This window comes from Ambystoma mexicanum, chromosome 1q (genome assembly GCF_040938575.1).
Source record: "Ambystoma mexicanum isolate Mex_15411 chromosome 1q, UKY_AmexF1_1, whole genome shotgun sequence".
Lineage (NCBI taxonomy): Eukaryota > Metazoa > Chordata > Amphibia > Caudata > Ambystomatidae > Ambystoma > Ambystoma mexicanum.
Genome location: NC_090922.1, coordinates 1,104,465,664 through 1,104,482,595, shown reverse-complemented (window position 1 = coordinate 1,104,482,595; position 16,932 = coordinate 1,104,465,664).

The following is a 16,932-nucleotide window of genomic DNA, read 5'->3' as shown; positions in this document are numbered from 1 at the left end:
CTTGGGATTCATATTATCACCTGGCGGAGTGCGTATGGATTCAAAGAAGGTCGATGCAGTTCTCAAATGGCCATCACCATCCTCCGTAAAAGGTGTGCAAAGCATGTTAGGCTTTGCTAACTTTTACCGCAGGTTTATCCCCGAATTCTCTGAATAGTCCAGCCCATCACTGCCTTGTTAAAGAAAAACAAACGTTTTGAATGGTCTACCAAGGCGGAACAAGCTTTCCAGGATTTGAAGACTAAATTTATCTCTGCACCAATCTTAAAACACCCTCGCCCCGAACTCCCCTACATCGTGGAAACTGATGCTTCAAGCCTTGCCATGGGGGCAGTTCTATCACAAAAGGACCCGGTAACAAATCAGTTGCATCCCGTGGCATTTTGGTCCCGCAAATTCTCGCCTCCTGAAATCAATTACACGATTACTGACAAGGAACTTCTGGCTATCAAGTCTGCCTTTAAGGCTTGGCGGCATTATCTGCTGGGGGCCCGACACACCGTTACTGTGATTACGGATCACCGAAACCTGCAATATTTGAAAACCGCAAAAGCCCAATCCTCTAGACAACTCCGTTGGGCATTATTCTTTGCCGAGTTTGACTTCATAATTACCTATCGACCTGGTACAAAGAACGGTAAAGCTGATGCCCTTTCTCGGATGGGAGTGGAAGAACACTTGATCAACCCTAAACCTGTACCAATCATTCCCGAACAAAGAATTCTGGGTGTAATCGCCACAGAATCCATAGAGGAAGTTAAGGATAAAGCCAGGCAACTTGTAACTCCAGCAGACATACAGAATTGGCATCTGCAGGGAAAGGACTTTGCAGTAAAGGACAACTTATTGTATTTCCAAGAACGATTATACCTACCCAGCACAGATTTACAGAAAAAAGTAATCTCTTGTTATCACGATTCTTTAATGGAAGGACATCCCGGTATGGCCAAGACCTCAGAAAAGATCAAGCGCTACTTCTGGTGGCCGTCTTGGAAAAAAGATACCAGAGACTTTATAATGTCCTGTGGAGTATGCGCCCAAAACAAGAGTCAAAAGGAAAGACCAGCAGGCCTCTTACGCCCTATTGACATCCCACCTCGCCCTTGGCATACGCTTTCTATGGACTTCATCACCGATCTACCTCCATGCTCCGGATACAATACGATTCTAGTAATCGTGGACTTATTCTCCAAGATGGCGCATTTCATTCCGCTCAAAGGCTTGCCAACAGCAGCAACTCTGGCCCGAGAATTTCTCGAAAACATCGTCCGACTGCACGGTTTTCCTTCGGTTCTAATTTCGGATCGAGGTAGTCAATTTATTTCTCATTTTTGGCGAAGTTGCTGTCGGTCGGCTCAAATTGATGTGAGACTATCGACCAGTCACCACCCTCAGACCGACGGACAAACCGAGAGGACCAATCAAACTCTGGAACAGTATTTACGCTGCATGCTGCAACAAACTGAAAAAACTTGGAAAGACATCCTTTGGATAGCCGAATATGCCTACAATAACTCTGTCCATTCGGGAACTGGGAAAACCCCGTTTTTTCTTTTGTACGGCAGTCACCCTCGAACCTCGGAGTTGGATCCCCTCCAAGATCTTGAAACACCAGCAGTAGACTACCTGCATTCTACAATCACCCAAGCCTTTAAGGAAGCTGTTTCTCACCTTCAAAGGGCTAAAGAACAATACAAGAAAGGAGCAGATCAACATCGGAAGGAAGCCCCTCAATATCAAGTAGGGGATCAAGTCTGGTTATCCACCAAATATCTACCTCTAAAAGGGCCACGCACATTCAACCCAAGATACCTTGGTCCCTATTCCATCACTACCATAGTAAACCCAGTAGCGGTCAAGTTGGACTTGCCCCCGCACATGAAGATACATCCGGTCTTCCACGTCTCTCTATTAAAACCCGTGCAACCTCAAACCCGACTAACTAAATCTCCAAAACCTATCCTAGTTGATGGAGAACTCGAGTTTGAAGTCAAAAGCATTCTGGACTCCAAGATCTCCAAATCTAAACTATTTTACCTAATTGACTGGAAAGGCTACGGCCCCCAAGAGAGATCCTGGGAACCTGCTGAATATGTCCACGCTCCTCGCCTAATCAAAAGATTTCACCGAACATTTCCTGACAAGCCAAAACCCCCGGAGAAGCCCGGTTTGGGAGGGGCCTTGAGGGGGGGTACTGTCATGATCTCTGCTTCCAAAAGGTCAGGGTTTTCCCAACTCCCTTGGAAGCAGATCCATAACCCAGGTTCCGAGTGCCAACCAGTCCCAATTGGGACCTTTTGGACCCAGTCCTGGCGCCAGTGGCACCAGGCTCATAAATATGCCCAGTCCCAGCGCTGGAAGCGCCGGGCTCATAATTCTTGGGTGGACTTACCTGCAGCAGACCATGCTGCTTACTTGCCTGCCAGTTGAGCCTCTGATCCTCTTCTGTTTGGAACTACTTTTCCTGTTGGGTGGGGCAGGAGCCACTCCCTAGATTCAGAACACTGGAACTCTTCTGGAAAGCAGGAACTCTTTTCTTACCTAGGCGTGGCTGTGGAAGGAGACACCTAAGCACTACAGGAGGCTATTTAAACCACACCCGATGGATGAATCTTGCTTTGCGTTATTCTGCATCCTCTGCAGCAGAAGGCTCATCGTGTCTTCTGCATCTGATCCTGGGCCTAAGGAAAAAGGCTTACCATCCTGAATCCAGTCTTCAGCAACACCTATAAAGACAAGAAAGAACAGGTTAGCATTACGGTCTTCAGTGACAGCTCTTCACTTACCTGGTCCATCGGCTGTCACCAACGCCTCGCGCTGCATTCCGGCATCTGAAAGACAAAGGCTTACCTACTCTTTGTGCGCTCCGGAGGTCTTCACACTGCATTCCGGCATCTGAAAGACAAAAGCTTACCAACTCTTTGCACGCTCCGGAGGCCTTCGGCGCTGCATCCCGCATCTGAAAGACAAAACAAGGTGCGTTTAAAGACATTGGGGAACTTTAATACTCACGTGCCATTACTCCTTTCCACATCTAACCCAGTGGGTATTCCGGCACCCTGCAGCCGCTCCGAACTTGTACCTGCAAAATAAAAAGGCAGTTAGAGCGCATCGTGAAGCAGGCAACAAGCGCTTACTTACGTGCTTCCAGGCGCTTCTATTCATCACACGGGCTCCATCTTCAACTCACTTCAGCCCGTCATCCGCCATCGCCGGAACCCTGCAAAACAAGAAACATCATTACTAAAGACTTTAAAGACATTAGAATTACTCGTAACTTACCGTTCGTGCAGTAAACGACGGACAGCAGTCCTCTGAAGTCAAGAGGCCTGCTCCCCTTATCCAGTGAAGAAACTGGTTACAGCACCCTGCCCCGAGGCAGATGGAGAGCACAGCGTTCACTTACCTAAGGTGAGAGCGTTAACCTTTGGGGTTCTACAGGAGAAGAGAAAGGGAAGAAGAGAGAGACATTCAATAACCCAGTTCCTTAATCCCATATTTTCTATCTGCAGACATCTTACCCTTCGAGTCAGACATACAGTGCACAGAGGTCCAGCCCAAAGAGCCAGCCGTGTGTTACACATCACCTTTGAAGATACGGTATACGCCCAGTCAAGACCGGCGCCTCTACGGGAATCAGGTGAGCGTTACACGTAGCAACATGGGCAAAGATGGACAACCATGGTTGCTGGCTTGCGCAGGCACCTTATGGCAATGGCAGCATATCAGGAAGTCAGCCCCTACCAAGATGGCCACCAGGATCGCCCGGGCCTATCAAACCATGCTCTGGGCCACACCCTGTGCTTAATGTTTCTTCTGCTGTCATCCACAGCAGTGTAACATTTATTGAATCTCTTGCTTTTCTCGCAGAATACTCACTGGGCGGCTCTCCTGTTTTCCCCCACTTACCGCACTACAGCATCCTGCCACACTGCACCCTTTATGGCATCAGGTTTGTTTCTACAAGAAAGGAAGCTGAGTAAGGAGAACATTTGCTTCCTAGATCTCCCTCACTTTGAGCCCCGTGAAACCGGGCTTACCTGAAATTGTGGCTTAGCAGTTCCTCCGGTGCAGTTGCTCCGTTCTTCGGGGGCTCTTCACCAGTCTCTCCCATCAGCCTCCAGCAGCCAGAGCACAGCACCTGCAGGAAAGATAAACGAACAAGAGACCATTACTCGCGCAACCTCGCACCATCCAGCGCAGCCATAGGACATATTATGCGCTGCCTTGCAACATGCAGCGAAGCTATAAGGACATACTACGCACTGCCTCGCACTGCGCAGTGCAGCCATAAGGACAAAGGACACTCAACAGACTATTGCAAGAAGCATTGTGTGTGTCACAGCTGGTCTGGACCACACCCTGCCAGTGACGGAACTGGACCTGGTGCTTTCCTTACACACGTGGGTGCGCAACCACAATAAAGAGGTGAGCCAGTCTCCTTGTCAGTCAGCAGGCTCAGGGTACAAAGAAGGGGGAGAGGTTGGAGCAGCTAGTAATCTTCCCCACTATCTTGCCCATAGGTCTTCATCCTGGTTACACCTCGGCCTATCAAGTCATCACTGGGGGCTCATCCATCCATCACTGGGGAACAGCTTTCCAACCCACTCCCTACTGCACCGTACGCAGGGCTTTTTTCGCCACACTGTGTTACTGTGGCGAAGGAGTGGTTTGGACCATGCACCTGATACCAGGAGGCCAGGCACTCCTGCAGAGCATCAGGTAAGCGTTACACATCTGCAGTTCAACTTTACTTGCGTTGGTTATCCCTCGCGTTTCATACAATGGTCGTTCCAGCGCTCGTCATACAATGTTAATGCTTGCAACCTTGGCTTCAACACAGACCGGTCTTGTATCTGTCTCCCCAACTCACCGGCTGGGTTCATTTCACTGATGCTGTTTTGTTGTTGGAGCCAAGGACAGTACCACAGCAGCTGGTGATCTCCCTACCTTGATTATCGACGCGGGAGGGCCTCAGGTACTTCCAACACACAATGCAGGATTACTCAGCCTGGTTTCCTGGCATTATGCTTTTTATTTTAGAGGCTTCATGAAAGTAATGGTTCCTTGTAGAAAAGGTCAAGGGAATTTCCCTCTTTGTGATCCCCTTCGGTTTCGTAGTCTTTCTCTTCATGTTAAACTGCCATCTTGGAACTGCTGTTTCCTTGTGTGCTGTGCCTCCCTCAGAGGATGCTCCCGTGCCCCGCCTTTTATCTATGTTGGGAAGTGTAATGAAGTCAGGTGTGCGTGGTGGTCAGTAATTGCCTGAACATTGTTTTAGAACACGTCAGGTATATGGCTCGGGTGTTAAGTCCATTTCTCTCATAGCGGCCTGTCCGTGAGAAAGTGTTTGTGTTGTGAAAAGGGTAGGGGGTTGAGTTCTTAAGTATCCTACTTGGTAGGATGGAGTAAAGGTGTTACAGGGAAGGGGCTATCACATCTCGCCATTCGGTGTCCCACTCCCCGAAAACCACTCACCCAGGTGATCCTCCTGCACTGGTCCACCCCCACGAACTGGATCCAAAAGTGATGGCTGTGTCCTGGCCACCTGGATGACAAATCCCTTGGTACTAGTGGGTGAGACACATTCTGGTTTCTCACAGCGCCCTCTGCAATTATTAAATGGCGCTCCATCATGTGTTGTGTTATGTGCTATCACACTCGCATATCCTGCTCCTCTCCAAATGTCATCAGCTCTCTCCCCCAGAATAGCTGCTAGTAGGCTGCTAGTAGGACTTTTATGTCACCCACTGCTAATGTCATTCTCGCTGTCCTTCATTTGAATTCATAAATCAATTTTCCTGCTCCTACAGTCAAACTGGATAATTTACTTTTCAAATGATCTTTATCCATTTGTGGCCACAGTATATTTTGTGGTCGTCATCCCCCTTTCTCTAATAACGGGAATTGTGTGAATCCTGTTCTACAATCGTATCCAACCATGCTGTTGTCTTCCAAGTGGGGCTAGTTTCACCCACTCATCTTTGTCCAGGCAATTACCTCAGTCTACTTGCTTAAGGTGCGGACATTTCCCCTACACTGAGCGACCATCTTTGTGGTCGTTCGCAATATGATATAGGTTCTGGTGTTTTTCCTTTTGGTTGTCCTAAATCTGACCATGTTGCCCATCTTTCTATGTTTGTGTCTTTTGACGAACCACGTGCGCCCTCTCTTCGTGCCTTTTCTTCCTTTTTTTAATCTGACATCATTATACCCCAACTGGTATGGCTGTTATCCCTTTCCTTGTCATCAAGATCTAGTATGTTTAGGGACAGCATTCTATGCTTGTCCATCATTAGGTCATCCGATCTTCCTCTTGTTTCTCTCGGTGGAGGCCCTTCAATAATATCTCTGGTCTCGTAACCATCTTTTCCCCAATCGTTTTTCTTATAACTTCTGCCTCATGCTCATCAGCCCATGTCGGCACTCTGGGTATCTTGTGCAGCTTCCTGTGGGGCTGTTTTGACCTTCTCTCTTCTTCCAATCGTTCTCGTTCTTCAACTGGTATTACTACCAGTTCTACTAATGATGTGATCTATTCCATCCTCCCTTTGTTCTCTACTCCTTCTCATTTCCTTTTTTGCTCTTGCTCTTCCCGTCTTCTCATCCTCCTCTTTTCACCTTCTCTACAACCTTCTTTCTTTCAATCTTAGTGCTTCTATTTCCTCACGTTTCTTCTCCCCAGCCCTCTCGTTCTTTTTCCTTTCTTTCCCGTTCTTCCCTTTCTTCCCTTTCCTAATTTCATTGATACCGTTTCCATCTAATTTGAGTAATATCTGTCCTTCCATTCACTAATTTTGTACAATTGTCACTTTACTGGCTCTATCTTTCTCTCCTTTTTGTCTATTGGTCTCTTCTTTTATCTCTATCAGTCTGTTCCTTCTTTCATTACGCTCCTCATGTTCATGACGTACAGACATATATTTGCGTTCTTTAATCTTACTTCCTTCTGCACTATCTTCACTACTATAAGTGGTGGGCACATATATCAGATTATTATACCCCGCTGCTGCTTTTTAACTCCTTTAAATGATAACATCCCTGTTTTTCATTGGTTGTGCTGTTTGCCTCAGAACGAGAAAGAGGAGCCGAGGGCATTGTGCCCTCCTCTACATGCTAATTAAGCACCCACTCATTCTCAGGCGGGTCTTTTTTCTCGCTCTGATACATTTTCCATAGCTCTAAAATAGCTAAACTTATTGTATCTTTTTCCCCGGTTACGCATCATATAAGTATGTTGTCATGTGTTGCAATACTGTTCTTGATAGGGAACCCTCTTGAGGCCAAGGCATGAACATATTGTCAGCCGTGCCTTTTACACATTGAGCATGATAGTTCCTAATCTTAGGTTTTTACCTCTGTAATGTTTTGCACACATGTAGAAGGGGAGTGTCCCCCATAATGACAAGTGGTTTTTAACTGTCAATACTTACTGGATCTTTTATTCTATTACTATAATTATTTATATCACAACAATCAATACGGACAAGCACCATCAGATGCCGCCCATTTCCCCAAAATATTTTCCAAAAACCTTTTTGAAGCCTACACAGTAATATTCTCTTTGCTTCTTCAATACAGTTCTATTTATTCTCACTATCCTGGTGTTTTATTATTGACAATCTAAGAATCTCATATTGCTATATTTTTTCTCAACTGTTATCCTCCTATGATTGGCACCAATCGCCTGTCTTTTTAGGGTCTGATAAACAGCCAAATTATTACTATCGTTCTATATTTCCAGTCTACGACCTGAATGATCACAACTAATAAAAATCATGTGTCTTTTCTCCAACAAATGAACATCTTACACTAACATATTCATAACTCCAAACAAATGTGCACAACAAATTCTACAATCGTCTTTTTTTTACCTGCCTAGTAAAATGTATCTCATCTCCATTTTACCCCATTTGGAGTGTAAAACACATCCTTCTTTGGCCTTGCCACAGGAATATCTAATCTTAATACTCAGTCTGGAGTGTGATGTGTTTTCTTCTATCTCCTTGAGAATAGGCATCGAGGTATCTCTTCTTAAGTCAATCCTGTTACGTTTACCTGCAATATATATTTACACGTACACTATAATCCCCCCTTTTATTTGCCACTTTCGATGTTCTAATTACGTCATTGTTCAGTTCGAGCCCTTTGGTATCGACTCTTCCCCAATCAACCACTTTGCTTTCAGTCCGCGGGACGCCAGTGGGGACCGGACAGGAATTTCTTGAAAGAGGCACCTGCCGACCATCTCGATTTACACATGTGATCCTTCCGCTCTCCACAGGAATCTCTGTGGTCTTCCGACTGATGGTGCAAGACGTCAAGAATCTGAGAGTCTGGATTCTGGATCTGAACCATCCGCACAGCTACCAAATGTGCAATAGCACTTGGAGCGTTCCAAGTGCTAAATGGGTTTACCACAATAAATGATCTCAGACCCAAATAACCGGACAGACTCAAGAATATGGCAAAATACTACTTTATTAACAGTTCAATAAAGTAGGGAAACCTGGTGAACAAACAGATTGCAGCTCACATACTCTCAATGCATTTCGGTTACCCAAAAGGTTTTATACCTTGACTTAAGACAGCTATGGCGTCATCCTACGTGGCTAACAGTAAAAACCTACTGGGTGGAGGTGTTAAGGGAAATTAATACTTAAAGGGACCGATTCATAGAATAAAATAGCACTGAAAAACAGGCGCTTGCTCGCCCGTTTGTTGATTCATGGAACACATAGCGCATGAGTGTTAGGGAGAATTCTCAGAAATGTGCTAATTCCCTCCACCTTAGATACCCCCAGCAACTTTGCTGGATTTTGAGGACTTGATTTTTTTAACCTGGAGAGAGTGTGACCCTTTTTCCCACTCTCTCATGTATTTTATTGTGATTTTTGAACATTGTGTTTCTTTTGGTTGTGGAGTCTGACAAACTCCATAGGCATCATCTTTTACATTGTGTCATATAGCACCTTCAGTGTAGTGGCACAGGGAAGTCTTTCTGATTTCTCAAAGATTTAAATACCTTCTCTTGGATAAACTACTGTTTCCAAGAGCAGTAAAGTGAAATTGACTTTACTTACCATTGTAACTTTCTAGACACAGCACACCCTATCTTACAATAGAGTGCTGGAGGGTTTACATAGTATCCCCTTTGTCTCATTTCTCATGTAACATTTTTTATGTTACCCTTTTCGCACTGAATGGCTGGTGGCAATGGTTTGGTTTGAACTACCATGGTGTGCCTTTACCGCGGGCTGTGTTCGCAGCTCCAGTAAAGCACCCACGGGAGCCATCTTTGTCAAAATGGCGCACTGTTTTCTTTTTTTGACATTTCTTTGTGGAAAGGTCCTTCTTGAAATTTAGTCTGCGCGACAAACCAGGTTTGGCCTCTTTGTTCATTTTGCCTTTGGCTGGATTCACGAGGGAAGCCCGCCTCTGGCTCCAGAGTGTCTGGGGTAGGCAGGAAGTGAGGGAGGTGCCAGAAACTCCCTGTGCTTAGTCTCCTAGGAGACCCAAATGCACTCTGTGATGATTGGCCGGCTGACTGTCCGGCAAGGACAGCCACCCTGCTGGGTGACTGACAGCTGGGCTGGAATGAATAGGAGAGAACTGAATAAAAGCCAAGTTTTTTGGCTTGGAAGGCAGAGTCAACCACTGGACGAAGGAACCAAAGAAAAACTTGAAGAGGACGCCTGCTGCAACTCCTGGACCGTTAGTTTGCCCGGTGAAGCCCTGCTGCAGTGCTGAAATGCCAAGTTCGCATCGACAGAGAAGCCCCTGCACTGACGACTTCTCCCCTTGAGTTGGTGGGACCAATCAACTCCAAAGTAAGCCACCTGGACATCCATCTCAGAGCTGTTTGAATTTCCACAGAGTTGCTGCTGGAAACCGTATAGCCAGGGAGAGGAACACCAGATGGTGTGCGTTGCTCTTAAGCTGACCTAGAGCTTTTGGAAGAGCCTCCAGACTCCCAGGAAGCAGGGCTGACCGAGCATGAGCCCCCTCAACAGAGTGCAGGACCCCAGAAGCAAGGAAAGTCCATCTCGACAGCCAGGAACCGCTGTGTTGCTATTTGCGTTAGACGCGAGGAGCTGAAAAACCTAACTGCGGGTTGCGAATTTTGACCGTCCCAGTGCATTGCAGGAGTCCCCTGATGTCCTCACACTTGTCTCCACGACTGAGGCCCAGGAACAGTGAGACCTGCAGAGCTGCACAGGAACAGAAGTCATCTGCTGCATCTTTTCTTCATCTTTAAAGGTACTGTAAAAAGGTCTGAGAGAACTTACCTCTTACTGCAGAGTGCTTGCCACTCCTGCAACTCACAAGTCTAATCAGATTGTGGCCCTACATTTGATTCTTCTTTTCATCAAAGACTCCTAAGAACTTGTGCAAAGACTTTTTCATTTACTTACCACAAGTGCTTCATTCTATGTAAGACTTTTGCCCATTGACTTTGGCTTAGCCTATTGAACTGAATGACTCTTCTAGGAAAATCTAAAAGTATTTGCCTGCTCTTGTTGTTCTAATAACCTTTGCCTTTTACCAACTTTTAAGAGTATTCTAAATGTCAACAGGAAGATAGTAATGTCCCCAGCACCCTAGTTATTGAAATCACCTGAGGGTGTAGGTTGTGTCTGACCAAAAGGGTCTTTACTGATTTAGAAACTCAGAGCGTACAGTATTGAAGTGTATTTGTGTGTTACTATTCTATTGCTCCTTCTGAAGAAGGCTTTATAATTGACTGATAAATAAATTAAGAATTGTTTATGCAAGAAACCTTGAGTGTAAGAGTTTACTTGAATACTTGTAACTGTGAATCTTTGTGTAACTCCACTGCAGCTCACATTTTCCCCTCTTGAGATAAGCCTGGCTGCTCAACACGCTACCAAAACTGTGTAGTACAAGCTTATACCAAAGGTTGGGTTGCCTATACCTGTAGTCAGAGTTGTGTGTAGTGGTCCCAGAGGGTACTACATACAAACTTTTCCTAACAGTGGCTTATCAGAGACTTGCGCTGAATTAGAGTAGTTCAAAAATGTCACTGTGACACCAGGAACGCCTTTCGCGAGACGTCCAGTGAAGGCGCATACCATCTAGCGCAGTCACCTAAAAAGGAGGCGGAACACGTGGAATGAGGAACAACAAGCGTAAATGTGGGTGTTACGTGGGAAGTACCACAGTAAAATACTCACAACACCCACACGCGTGCTACCAACACATATTAATTGAATTGAACAGGGCTCTCCGGCGCGCAGAAAAAGACGCACTAATCCAGAAACACGTCTGCCAAGCGAAAGCAGGCGTAAGCATCCCCGCGCACTAAAAACAATGCATAAAAAGTACGCGCAAAAAAAGCCAACGCGCTCATACAGCTACGATGAATGTACCTTTTTTTCGCAGTCGTGATCGTGAGACACTGCAGGAGGAGGAAGAGGAGGAGGATAGCCAGGGCATGCATTTTATTACCAAGGACCAGCCTTTTTGGGATGCCTGATGACCAGGTCTATGGCAGGTATAGCTCTCCACCTCATATCATATTAGGTCTGGTCACGGAGTGGGAAGATGACCTCACATCTCCCACCCTGTCCTCCCAAGCACTGATCCCCTTGGAAAAGGTGCTCAATGTATTGCATTATTTTGCCCACTGGGTCATTTCAGCGGACAACTGCCATAGTCGGGGGCATTTCACAGGCCACACAGTCACGCTGCCTACACCAGGTGTTGGTCATCATGACTGCACGCCCATCAGTCCGCAGGCACATATACCTGCCCAGAATACCTGCAGAAAGGCAGGCTGAAGTCCAGGATCTTTACGGGGTGGCATACATCCCCAAAGTGCTAGGTGCCATTGATTGCACCCATGTGGCTCTACGTCCTCCCAGGGCAACTGAGCACATCTCTAGAAACCGCAAGCACTGGCATTCAATCAACGTGCAGGTAGTATGTGATGCCAATGGAATAATCACTTCAGTATATGCCAACTATCCAGGGTCCACCCATGACAGTTTCATTTACAAAATGTCAACCCTAAACTGGGACCTAGAAGCTGGGTGGCATGGCGACACATGGCTGCTTGGTGAGTATAAATGCCTCTGCACATGCATGCATGTCAGATATTGAGTTATGTCACAACCCCACTAATGATACCCATCATCACCTCCCCAGGGGACAGTGCCTACCCTCTGAGCACCCACATGATGACGCCAATTCGGAACCCCACCACACCACCCGAGGTAAGATACAACACAGCCCATATTGCAACCCGGGGCATAGTGGAGCGCACATTCGGAGTGCTCAAGTCACGCTTTCGCTCCCTTGACCGCTCTGGTGGGCAGCTGCTATACGCGTCCCCAGTAGTGTGCAGGATCATAGTGGCAGCATGTGTCCTGCACAACGTTGCAACCCGCCGGGGCCTGCCGGTGGACATGGTGGTGCCCCCACATCCCCAACCACATGCACGGCCGCTGTGCATGGGAGGGGAAAGGGCACGTGGTGAGGCAGTCCGTACGCAGCTGGTGGCTAATTACTTCACCTAAAATCACACCCCTGTGGAGTGCACACAGCCCTGGCACATACCAGCTGACAATCAATGATGATGACATATGGGACAGCCAACTGTCACAACCATACCAGCCTGAGATTGGTCACCTGGAAGTGTTACATTGTGTGCATCCCTACCTACCGAAAGACAACCAATGCTGTGTCACAAAAAGACACACATTTATGCTGCATGAATGACTACCCCCTTGCAAACTAGAACATGAAAACAGCGCCATGTCACCCAACCCCTCCCCATCTCCGCTACCCAACACACCAGGGCATGTCATGCAATGTGAAAGCAAACAAAGGAATGCACAACACATGACACAAGTGTCACAAAGTGCACCGTCCCAAATGGAAACAGGCCACAGACAATATGCTCCAAGTAATCAATAACAAACAGCACACATGATCAAATACTTACCAGCAACACAATACAGCAACACAGGATGAAACATTGCCAAAATATGACAGTACCAAATCAACATAGTGCATGTTTTACAACCTGAATAAGCCAGCACACCCACCCCTTCCAACTGCAGAGTGTTGACATCAGGCAAATGTGTCAGTGTACTGCATACAACATGAACTGCATCCGCAAAGGAGACGGCCTTGAGAAGACATGAAGAAGGTACCTGTGAATAAGGAGGAAGACATGGATGCACAAGCACATATCAATACACCATGCAGTGTTCAATACAACAACAATCCCCACTAGGGATGTATACACAGTTTTGACTACAGACTGCCCACATAGCTCATGGGAGCCCAATGTCACTGTGTAAGTCACTGTCACTTGGTCACACCCTTTGCAAGCCCATGGAAAGGGAAGCAGGAGGGGTGTGTGTGTCAGGAACCCAAGCATCTAACCCAAAGACAGGACAGGCCTGCATGTGCCCAGCTGGAATGCACAGTGGATGCCCACGGGAGCCACACAAGGCAACACACTGTAAAAAAATATATAATAAAAATCAAAAATGGCCATGTGGGGGGCAGAGGGGGGCCACCCAGGAGGTTCGAGGACAGGGTGCACACCAACACCCACCTGCGTGGATGTTGCGGAAAGAAAAATACCTCCATGGGCTCATGGCCTGCACGGCTACGCTATTGTGGGAGAACTGCTGCTGTCTCTCTCTTCACCCTCTGCTTCTGCATCTGGAGGTGGTGGTGCTATGGGAGGCAGTCCACGCAAAGCCCTGATATGGTCCTCCATGTCAGCAAGCATGCGGGTGTTGAAGGTCTGATTCTGGAGGATGATAGTGCGGAGATCCCCATGCAGCACCTCACGGGTTGCCTGCATTTCTGCACGCATGGCCTCGCGTGATGCCCGGATCTCCTCCCGAGTTGCCTGCAGCTCAGCTGAGAGCGAACGTGTGAGCTGCTCCAGCTGCTGTTCTGACCTTAAATTTTGGGAAGCCTGAAGTTCACTTAGAGTCTGCCTGAGGAACTGGAGTTCTAACCTCAGGGCTTCCCTGTGGCCCTGTGACTCTACAGAAATGGCTTCTCGCAGAGTCTCCAGTGCCGCTCGTCGGTCCCTGTTGGATGCCAACATGTCTTCCCTGTGTGATTGGCAAATGGTGTCTGTTGCCTGCTGTTGTTGCTCCATCTGCCTTTCAGGGGGGAGAATGGAAGTGGCCACCTTCTCCATTGCCTGAGCCATCATTTCAACCGATGCTCCCTGTTGGGCTGCTCTACCGTACATGGAGTTTTCCCATACAGTATTGCCTGGTGGCGTACGGCCACCGCGTCGGTGGGCACCACACCTGTTCAGGGCAAGGCGATCTGCACCTCGCCGGTGAATATTTTGGAGGAAGTACATGGGTGACCCATACCACTCAGGAGTACACACCCTCACCTGGCACTCAATCAGAACCCGTCACCCAAACAACATACACATGGATTACACACACATGCATGGGCACTCACCGGACAATGCATCGTAATCTGGTAGGTCTCCCACGCCTTGGATCTGTTTCTCTGTGACGAAGGTTCCAGCAACAGACTCATGTTCAGTGAGTTGGTTGTCCTCTGGTGGAGACCCACCGCCATTCACCGGAGTAGAGGCATGATTTGAGGCCAGCTTGTTCTTTGCTCTGTGTTTCAGGTCCTTCCACCGCTTGTAGCAATCATCAGCTGTGCGCCTCACAAATCCAAGGGCACTAATGTGGTCCGCGATGGTCTGCCAGTGTGCCCTACGTTGACCAGGTGTGGTCTTGCACCCTGCAGTCACCACCATTTCGCGGCTATGAGCCGTCACATAGGCCACAAGTGCATCAAGTTCGGCGTCATTAAAGCTAGACTTCCTTGACGTGCCGGAGTGTGTAGCCGTGTCTGGGGTCTCAGCCTGTAGTGCCAGAGCACCCTTCTTATTTTTCAAAGGTGGTGCGGATCCTGAGTGGCTTACGCCGCTCTGGTCAGTAGGGGCAGAAGCGCAGGTGGACTGGATACTAGAAGTGTGAGAATGCACAATGACCATATGTCTTGGTGCAGGCATTGGCTGCAGGGTGATGTTGGCAGGGCCAACGTCGGTTTGATGGACCTGGACCGACACTGTACTGGCTGGGAGACTCAGAGCTGCGGTGAATAGAGCTGCAGCTGCCCCTGCAGCCTCCCCACCCTGCCTACTTGGGCAGCAGATGACATTGCTGCCCCAGATCCACGTGGTCTGGTGACAGCAACTTGCACCGCCACACGTGGTTTAGACTTGCTGACCTGGAAGTGATCCTGGGAGTCATCCTGTGCCGGTTCAGGTACCAAAATATGCCGGTCCAATAAGGGCTGAGCTGGGATGGTGTCTGCTACGTTTCCCACAACCATGGGGGGGCATGGGTGTCCCTGATTGGTCCTCCACACACGGGGGTCTATGGCACCCTGCAAATCCTGGATACGTCCCCTACCGCACCCACCAAGCCCACCTTTTGGAGGTCAGCCACCTTTGCCTCCCTTACTTCTTGGTCGCCTCCCAACCATGGCACTGATGTTGTTGTGCGTATGGGAGTTGCAGTAAACAATTGTCCTGGGCAATTGGGGTGAAAGGGGTAGTGTACTAGATGGAATTCGTACCCTAGTGCTCTAGCAAGGCTGTATGTGACCCCTGGGGGAAGATGACGGGTCACGCAACACACAGGCACCCCAAAAACAAAAGCACACGTGCACGCAACCCCTGGTAGACCATGTGCATGGAAAAATAAACCTGCACTACGCTGTGGCACCCAGAAAAACAAAAATAAGCGTACGCATGTTACACGCAACCTACAATGACCTCTGAGTCACAGTTGGAAAATGCGTGCACGACTCACCGTCTGCCTTGGAAAAGAACGTGAAAAAGACCCGCGTGTGCGCGTCGGCAACACCCCCGCCAAAAGAAGAAAAGAACGCAGTCTGAGGAAACAGGGAGTACGAACTGGAAACATTGTGAAGTAATCGCGTGTGAACCGACAAGAAGTACAAGATACACCCGCAAGCTCTCCACAAAAGCACGTACAAGGAAATAGCGTGATACTCGTACCTTTTAAGCGAGCCCACACGTGAAACATCACTTACGTGCTTACGCGCTAAGGCCCTTTTCTCCACTAGCACGGTGAAATGTAGTTTTCTCACGTGCTGATTTACTATGCACCCGTGTTGTGGGCAATGCCTGCGCGCCTAACGTCACTGATGCGCTTACGCGCTAAGAGCCTTTCCTCGAATTACACGCTGACGTGCAATTTTTTCATGTGCCAAAGCACTCCGTATCAAGCTGTCCACGCGAATTCACACAGAAGACCACACTCCTGCCCAAAAGGCCATTTTCCTGCCCCCAGAGCCCAGAGCACGCTCCTTCCTGCCATCTGCCTCTGCCTGACTGCCTGTTGCCCACGTGCCCTGCTATTTGCTGCCTGCATGTCAGCCAGGGGTGCAGTTGCTGTGACCACCCCTGCTGGAACTGAAGACTCCCGACTGGGATACCATCGCTCCACAGCCCATCCCCAGGACCCAGTTGCCCCCCCACACCTGCCTCTGCGGTTGCCATGTCGGGCACAACACCATCTGACACCATTGGCAACCCCCAGCCAGAGAGGCAGAGGGCCACCAGCTTCAGTGCCAGGGAAGTTGGGGTCCTGGTGGAGCAAGACCTGGGGCAGTATGATGCCGTCTTTGGAAGTTCATGCGCTGACAATGAAGGACGGACCAGAATCTGGATGGACATCGTGACTGCCATCAACAAGGAGGGGGCGGCAGTCCGCGACATCAAACATGTCCGGAAGCGCTGGGAGGACTTCAGGTCCAGGACCCTCGACAAGGCCCAGCGCCTCACGAAGGCGGCGGATGCCAAGGGGCGCCAGGGCCGCCTGTCGGACCACCAAATGAGGGTCCTGGAATGCACACGCCCAGCGCTCCACTTCCAGG